This window comes from Mustela nivalis, assembly GCF_964662115.1.
Source record: "Mustela nivalis genome assembly, contig: HAP1_SCAFFOLD_39, whole genome shotgun sequence".
NCBI classification, from domain to species: Eukaryota; Metazoa; Chordata; class Mammalia; order Carnivora; family Mustelidae; genus Mustela; species Mustela nivalis.
In genome coordinates this window covers 56,005-65,338 of record NW_028136550.1, presented here as the reverse complement: position 1 = coordinate 65,338, position 9,334 = coordinate 56,005, and positions in this window count along the sequence as shown.

Below are 9,334 nucleotides of genomic sequence, written 5' to 3'. Positions count from 1 at the left end.
GACAATGTTTTTTCTTCTGGGGGGCAGGCAGAGTGTTGCATTGTAGTTCTGGATTGCCAAACTGGAGGGCTTGTGGGCCAGTAGTCTGACGACAAAAGTCTGAGAACACAGGCTAGGCTTAGGTTTCTGGGTGAGGCCATGGCAGGCACAATATACAGACCTGAATCGAGATCTCGTGCATCTGTAGTCAGGGCGAGGATCAGACGATCGCTCAGGTTGAGTTTCTGTCCCTGATGGCCCCTTCATGAATGGGGGGGCATCACGAGGCAATGGGGGTTTTCCCACGATGGGAGTTTTGAGAAGCTCCAAACTGCAGAGGGTCTTCTGCAGGACAATTGAGACCTGTTGTTTGGCTCCAGGCCAATGATTCTGAGCAGGCTTCTAAGGATGGATGGCTGGGTAGCCCACTTCGCATTCCAATTGTCTCCTAGCAACAAGACAGGTTAGATCTCCTGGATCTGTGGGGAGCAACCGAGGACGCTGAGTTGAAGTGGACACCCCTGGGGATGGGTCCTAATGTGCTTTTGTGTCTATGGAGACCTTGGAATGAAGCGCTGGCCCTGGGGCCCTAAAGGGTTCTCCTAAACAGAGGCTTTGACACAGCTCCAACGTGCAAGTTTCCCATGTGTAGATGAGATGTTTTCTGATGGGTGAGTCAAGAAACAGCTATATGCTGCTTTTGAAATCCAGGCCTCTGAGGAGAGATGCCTGGAAACCAAAGCAATGGATGTGATTAGTGCCTAGGGGCCTGTTCTTTCCTTTTTACCTCTGGGACATCTGTCTATGGGTCTGAGTGCAGGTAGGTGCTTAGTTGGGCTCAGATTGCCCCTGTTTTTCCTGGGAAGCCACCACTATTGAGATGGATCAGGGACTTTAGAGGTGTATCCTATTAGAAGGGTTGTGGCCTTTGGAATGGGCACACACTATTCCCTTGGAGAGGGCAAGTACAGTCCTCAGGTTTGGCTCCAGGGACCTGAGCCTGTAGGTTGTGTAGGCCAGGGCTGTTTGGACAGTTGTCTGAAAACACAAACTCGGCTTATGTTTCGGGTCATAGGTATGGCAGGACTGACCTACAGACCATGAGGAGAACTCTTCTGGATTTGAAAGAAGGGCGAGTGTGAGGCTCCTGCTCAAGTTTTTGTCTCTGGATATCGTGTCACTCATGGTCGTGTAATTTCTGGGTGACTTCATGGGAAATGGACGAGTCTTACTCTCTGGTGGTTTGGCCCTGTCCAAAGAATTTGGGGTCATTCTGTGGGCTGGAAGAATTCCGTTGTTTTTTTTTTTGTTGTTGTTATTGTTGTTTCCTTTATTAACCTCAGGTGTCCCACCAAATGAGGGATTCCAGAGTAGAGCCCTGGAGAGGGGCGACTGGACAATCAGAAATCTGGGTAAAATTGGGGCTAGGGACATGTCAAGCCCATTATGACATCTAATGGTCCAGCCACTGAGAGGACTTACTAGAGGACAGGACTCATGTTGAGGGTCACAATGCGTGTGTATGCCCTCGTCTCACTCAAGAATGGGCGGGGCCTCAGGGTGAATGCTGGTTTCGCTTACCCTGAACGTGTCAACCACAAGGGTTCCTACAATGGGTAAGGGGGAGTTCTGATTTCTGCATCACAGTCACCCCTGGGCATTGATTGGAGATAAGGTCTCGGTTCTGAAGCCCGAAAACTGAGGTAGCGAAGAGAAGATGACCTAAGGCTATGGCGGGTTTTATGTGCTCAGTGTGCGGTCAGCTTTCTGAGTGTTGGTCAGGAGGTCCGGGCTCAGGTTTGTTCGACAGTGCATTCGTGCCCAGGTTAGACTATATAATTTGGGTAAAGTCGTGTGCTGTGTAGGTTTACCCTTATTTAAGTTGCCTGGGCAGCTCATGAGGCAATAATTTTTTTTCTAGAGGGCAGGCAGAGTGCTGCATTGTGGGTCCGGAATTGACAAACTTGAGGGCTTCGGGGCCAGGAGTGTGAGGACGGAAGTCTGAGAAGACAAGCAAGACTTGGGTTTCAGGGCGAGGGCACGGCAGATACCCCCTGCAGATCTGAACCAATATCTCATGCATCTGAAGTCAGGGCGAGGATCAGACGTTGGCTCAGGTTGGAGTTTCTGTGCATGACGGCCGCTTCATGACGGGAGCGGAATCTCGTGGCCATTGAGGTTTTCCCACGTTGGGAGTTGTGGGATGCCCCCTTCAAGGATTCCTTCTGCGGAACAATTAAGACCTGTTGGACAGCTCCAGGACATCCCCTATGGAATGCCTCCAGATCACCGTTTGTGGATGGATGCCTGGGAAGCCCGCCTCGCATTCCAATTGTCTCCTAGCAACAAGACAGTTTAGATCTGATGGCTCTGCCGGAGCAACCGGGGTGGCTGAGTTGAAATGGACTTTCCTGAAAATGGGTCCTAATGTGTTTTTGTGTCCATGAGGGCCTTGGAATGGGGCGGTGGCACCGGGACCCTGAAGTACTCTCCTAAGCTTTGGACATGGCTCCCATGCACAGGTTTCCTTGTGGAGTCGAGATGAGTTCTGATGGGTGCCTCAGGAAGACCCCTATGCTCGTATTGGAATCAGGCTTTTGAGGACACATGCCTGTAACCCAAAGCAATGGATCCTATTATGGCCTAGGGTCCTGTCTGGTTCAATCTTCTTCTCTGGGGACATCCATCTATGGTATGAGTGGAGGTCGATTATCAGCTGGTGTCAGACAGCCCTTGTTTGTTCCGGGCGTCCTACACTATTGGGATGGCCTCAGGGACGTTGGAAGTTTCTCCAAATTTGTGCGATTTTGGACCATGGAATGGGCAGAATTCCCATGGATTGGTAGGCACGGTCCTAATGTGTGGCTCCAGGGGCCCAGCCTGGAGTGTGTGTGGCCCAAAATTTGAGGACAGAAGTCTGAAAACACAAACTTAGCTTAGGTTTGGGGACGTAGGTATGGCAGGCCCGATCTACAAGCCATGAGAAGAACTCTTCAGGATATGAAGAAAGTGCGAGTCTGAAGCGCTTGCTCAGGGTTTTGTCTCTGGATTTTGTATCAGCGATGGCCGTGGAATGTCGGGGAGGCCTCATGGGCCATGGACGAATCTTCCTCTCTGAGGATTTGGCCCGATTCCCAATTGCTTTACGTCAGTCTGTGGGATGGGAGGACTCATTTCAGTTTTGTTACCTCAGGTGTCCCACCAAAAGAGGAATTCCAAAGCCAAGCCGTGCGGAAGACTGAAGGGACAACTTGAACTATGGTTAAAAATTGGGGCCTAGGCGCATGGCAAGCCCAATATGCTATCTCTTCATCAAGCCACTGAGTGCCCTTACTTGAGGACTGGGCTCAGCCTGAGGGTCACAATGTGTGTTTGTGACCAATGTGGCCCGGTTGCATGGGCGGGGGCTCATGGGCCACACTGTTTCAACTACACTGAACGTTGGACAACATGCCAACCACAAGGTTTCTTGCCATGGGGAAGGAGTTCTGATTTCTGCATCACCTTCAACCCTGGGCAGTGATTGGAGATAAGGTCTAGGTTCTGAAACCTGAAAACCGAGGTTGGGAAGAGATGACGACCTAAGGCCATGGCGGCTCTTTGTGCTCAGTGTGCGGCCAGCTGTCAGGGATGGGCCAGGAGATCCAGGCTCAGGCTGTGGCAGAAAGGGCATTAGTGCCCTGGTCAGCCTATGTATTTGGGGTACAGCCAAGGTCGGTGCAGGTTGATCCTCATTTGGGGTTACTGGGTAGCCCCAGAGGACAATGTTTTTCTTCAGGGGGGCCAGCAGAGTGCTGCATTGTAGTTCTGGATTGCCAAACTGGAGGGCTTGTGGGCCAGTAGTCTGACGACAAAAGTCTGAGAACACAGGCTAGGTTTAGGTTTCTGGGTGAGGCCATGGCAGGCACAATCTACAGACCTGAATCGAGATCTCGTGCATCTGAAGTCAGGGCGAGGATCAGACGATCGCTCAGGTTGGAGTTTCTGTCCCTGATGGCCCCTTCATGAATGGGGGGGCATCACGAGGCCATGGGGGTTTTCCCACGATGGGAGTTTTGAGAAGCTCCAAACTGCAGAGGGTCTTCTGCAGGACAATTGAGACCTGTTGTTTGGCTCCAGGCCAATGATTCTGAGCAGGCTTCTAAGGATGGATGGCTGGGTAGCCCACTTCGCATTCCAATTGTCTCCTAGCAACAAGACAGGTAAGATCTCCTGGATCTGTGGGGAGCAACCGAGGACGCTGAGTTGAAGTGGACACCCCTGGGGATGGGTCCTAATGTGCTTTTGTGTCTATGGAGACCTTGGAATGAAGCTGTGGCCCTGGGGCCCTAAAGGGTTCTCCTAAACAGAGGCTTTGACACAGCTCCAACGTGCAAGTTTCCCATGTGTAGATGAGATGTTTTCTGATGGGTGAGTCAAGAAACAGCTATATGCTGCTTTTGAAATCCAGGCCTCTGAGGAGAGATCCTGGAAACCAAAGCAATGGATCTGATTAGTGCCTAGGGGCCTGTTCTTTCCTTTATACCTCAGGGGACATCTGTCTATGGGTCTGAGTGCAGGTAGGTGCTCAGTTGGGCTCAGATAGCCCCTGTTTATCCTGGGAAGCCACCACTATTGAGATGGATCAGGGACTTTGGAGATTTATCCTATTAGAAGGGTTTTGGCCATTGGAATGGGCACACACAATTCCCTTGGAGAGGGCAAGTACAGTCCTCAGGTTTGGCTCCAGGGGCCTGAGCCGGTAGGTTGTGTAGGCCAGGGCTGTTTGGACAGTTGTCTGAAAACACAAACTCGGCTTATGTTTCGGGTCATAAGTATGGCAGGACTGAACTACAGACCATGAGGAGAACTCTTCGGGATTTGAAAGAAGGGCGAGTGTGAGGCTCCTGCTCAAGTTTTTGTCTCTGGATATCGTGTCACTCATGGTCGTGTAATTTCTGGGTGACTTCATGGGAAATGAACGAGTCTAACTCTCTGGTGTTTTGGCCCCGTCCAAAGAGTTTGGGGTCATTCTGTGGGCTGGAAGAAGTCCGTTTTATTTTGTTGTTGTTGTTGTTGTTGTTTTCTTTTTTAACCTCAGGTGTCCCACCAAATGTGGGATTCCAGAGTAGAGCCCTGGGGAGGGGCGACTGGACAATCAGAAATCTGGTAAAAATTGGGGCCTAGGGACATCTCAAGCCCATTATGACATCTAATGGTCCAGCCACTGAGAGGACTTACTAGAGGACAGGACTCATGCTGAGGGTCACAATGCGTGTGTATGCCATCGTCGCACTCAAGAATGGGCGGGTCCTCAGGGTGAATGCTGGATTCTCCTACACTGAACGTTGGACAACGTGCCAACCACAAGGGTTCTTGCCAGGATTAAGGTGGAGTTCTGATTTCTGCATCACACTCACCCCTGGGCAGTGATTGGAGATAAGGTCTCGGTTCTGAAGCCTGAAAATTGAGGTAGCGAAGAGATGATGACCTAAGGCCATGGCGGGATTTATGTGCTCAGTGTGCGGTCAGCTTTCTATGTGTTGGTCAGGAGGTCCGGGCTCAGGTTGTGTTGGACAGTGCATTATTGCCCAGGTTAGACTATATAATTTGGGTAAAGTCAAGTGCTGTGTAGGTTTATCCTCATTTAAGTTGCCTGGGCAGCTCATGAGGCAATAATTTTTTTTCTAGAGGGCAGGCAGAGTGCTGCATTGTGGGTCCGGAATTGCCAAACTTGAGGGCTTCGGGGCCAGGAGTGTGAGGACGGAAGTCTGAGAAGACAAGCTAGACTTGGGTTTCAGGGCGAGGGCACGGCAGGTACCCCCTGCAGATCTGAACCAATATCTCATGCATCTGATGTCAGGGTGAGGATCAGACGTTGGCTCAGGATGGATTTTCTGTGCATGACGGCCGCTTCATGAAGGGAGCGGAATCTCGAGGCCATTGAGGTTTTCCCACGTTGGGAGTTGTGGGATGCCCCCTTCAAGGATTCCTTCTGCGGGACAATTGAGACCTTTTGGACAGCTCCAGGTCATCCCATATGGAATGACTCCAGAGCACCTTTCGCGGATGGATGCCTGGGAAGCCCGCCTCGCATTCCAATTGTCTCCTAGCATCAAGACAGTTTAGATCTGATGGCTCTGCCAGAGCAACCGGGGTGGCTGAGTTGAAATCGACTTTCCTGAGGATGGGTCCTAATGTGTTTTTGTGTCCATGAGGGCCTTGGAATGGGGCGGTGGCACCGGGAACCTGAAGTACTCTCCTAAAGTTTGGACATGGATCCCATGGACAGGTTTCCTTGTGGAGACGAGACGAGTTCTGATGGGTGCCTCAGGAAGACCCCTATGCTCGTATTGGAATCAGGCTTTTGAGAACACATGCCTGTAACCCAAAGCCATGGTTCCTATTATGGCCTAGGGTCCTGTCTGGTTCAATCTTCTTCTCTGGGGACATCCATCTATGGTATGAGTGGAGGTCGATTATCAGCTGGTGTCAGACAGCCCTTGTTTGTTCCGGGCGACCTACACTATTGGGAAGGCCTCAGGGACTTTGGAGGTTTCTCCTAATATGTACGATTTTGGACCATGGAATGGGCAGAATTCCCATGGATTGGTACGCACAGTCCTAATGTGTGGCTCCAGGAGCCCAGCCTGGAGGGTGCTTGGCCCAAGACTTTGAGGACAGAAGTCTGAAAACACAAACTCAGCTTAGGTTTGGGGACGTAGGTATGGCAGGCCCGATCTACAAACCATGAGAAGAACTCTTCAGGATATGAAGAAAGTGCGAGTTTGAGGTGCTTGCTCAGACTTTTGTCTCTGGATTTTGTATCAGCGATGGCCGTGGAATGTCGGGGAGGCCTCATGGGCCATGGACGAATCCTCCTCTCTGAGGATTTGGCCCGATTCCAATTGCTTTTCGTCAATCTGTGGGATGGGAGGACTCATTTCAGTTTTGTTACCTCAGGTGTCCCACCAAAAGAGAAATTCCAAAGCACAGCCGTGGGGAAGACTGAAGGGACAACCCGAACTATGGTTAAAAATTGGGGCCTAGGGGCATGGCAAGCCCAATATGCTATCTCTTCATCCAGCCACTGAGTGGCCTTACTTGAGGACTGGGCTCAGCCTGAGGGTCACAATGTGTGTTTGTGACCAATGTGGCCCGCGAGCATGGGCGGGGCCTCATGGGCCACACTGGTTTCAACTACTTTGAACGTTGGACAACATGCCAACCCCAAGGTTTCTTGCCATGGGGAAGGAGTTCGGATTTCTGCATCACCTTCAACCCTGGGCAGTGATTGGAGATAAGGTCTAGGTTCTGAAACCTGAAAACCGAGGTTGGGAAGAGATGACGACCTAAGGCCACGGCGGCTCGATGTGCTCAGTGTGCGTGCAGCTGTCTGGGAGAAGCCAGGGGGTCCAGGCTCAGGCTGTGTCAGAAAGGACATTAGTGCCCTGGTCTGCCTTTGTATTTGGGGTACAGCCAAGGTCGGTGCAGGTTGATTCTCATTTGGGGTTACTGAGTAGCCCCAGAGGACAATGTTTTTTCTTCTGGGGGGCAGGCAGAGTGTTGCATTGTAGTTCTGGATTGCCAAACTGGAGGGCTTGTGGGCCAGTAGTCTGACGACAAAAGTCTGAGAACACAGGCTAGGCTTAGGTTTCTTGGTGAGGCCATGGCAGGCACAATATACAGACCTGAATCGAGATCTCGTGCATCTGTAGTCAGGGCGAGGATCAGACGATCGCTCAGGTTGAGTTTCTGTCCCTGATGGCCCCTTCATGAATGGGGGGGCATCACGAGGCAATGGGGGTTTTCCCACGATGGGAGTTTTGAGAAGCTCCAAACTGCAGAGGGTCTTCTGCAGGACAATTGAGACCTGTTGTTTGGCTCCAGGCCAATGATTCTGAGCAGGCTTCTAAGGATGGATGGCTGGGTAGCCCACTTCGCATTCCAATTGTCTCCAAGCAACAAGACAGGTTAGATCTCCTGGATCTGTGGGGAGCAACCGAGGATGCTGAGTTGAAGTGGACACCCCTGGGGATGGGTCCTAATGTGCTTTTGTGTCTATGGAGACCTTGGAATGAAGCTGTGGCCCTGGGGCCCTAAAGGGTTCTCCTAAACAGAGGCTTTGACACAGCTCCAACGTGCAAGTTTCCCATGTGTAGATGAGATGTTTTCTGATGGGTGAGTCAAGAAACAGCTATATGCTTTTTTTGAAATCCAGGCCTCTGAGGAGAGATGCCTGGAAACCAAAGCAATGGATCTGATTAGTGCCTAGGGGCCATTCTTTCCTTTATACCTAAGGGGACATCTGTCTATGGGTCTGAGTGCAGGTAGGTGCTCAGTTGGGCTCAGATAGCCCCTCTTTTTCCTGGGAAGCCACCACTATTTAGATGGATCAGGGACTTTGGAGGTTTATCCTATTAGAAGGGTTTTGGCCATTGGAATGGGCACACACAATTCCCTTGGAGAGGGCAAGTACAGTCCTCAGGTTTGGCTCCAGGGGCCTGAGCCGGTAGGTTGTGTAGGCCAGGGCTGTTTGGACAGTTGTCTGAAAACACAAACTCGGCTTATGTTTCGGGTCATAAGTATGGCAGGACTGAACTACAGACCATGAGGAGAACTCTTCGGGATTTGAAAGAAGGGCGAGTGTGAGGCTCCTGCTCAAGTTTTTGTCTCTGGATATCGTGTCACTCAAGGTCGTGTAATTTCTGGGTGACTTCATGGGAAATGAACGAGTCTAACTCTCTGGTGTTTTGGCCCCGTCCAAAGAGTTTGGGGTCATTCTGTGGGCTGGAAGAAGCCCGTATTTTTTTTTGTTGTTGTTGTTTTCTTTTTTAACCTCAGGTGTCCCACCAAATGAGGAACTCCAGAGTAAAGCCCTGGGGAGGGGCGACTGGACAATCAGAAATCTGGTTAAAAATTGGGGCCTAGGGACATGTCAAGCCCATTATGACATCTAATGGTCCAGCCACTGAGAGGAATTACTAGAGCACAGGACTCATGCTGAGGGTCACAATGCGTGTGTATGCCCTCGTCGCACTCAAGAATGGGCGGGGCCTCAGGGTGAATGCTGGTTTCTCCTACACTGAACGTTGGACAACGTGCCAACCACAAGGGTTCTTGCCATGGGTAAGGAGGAGTTCTGATTTCTGCATCACACTCACCCCTGGGCAGTGATTGGAGATAAGGTCTCGGTTCTGAAACCTGAAAACTGAGGTAGCGAAGAGATGATGACCTAAGGCCATGGCGGGATTTATGTGCTCAGTGTGGGGTCAGCTTTCTTTGTGTTGGTCAGGAGGTCCGGGCTCAGGTTGTGTTGGACAGTGCATTATTGCCCAGGTTAGACTATATAATTTGGGTAAAGTCGAGTGCTGTG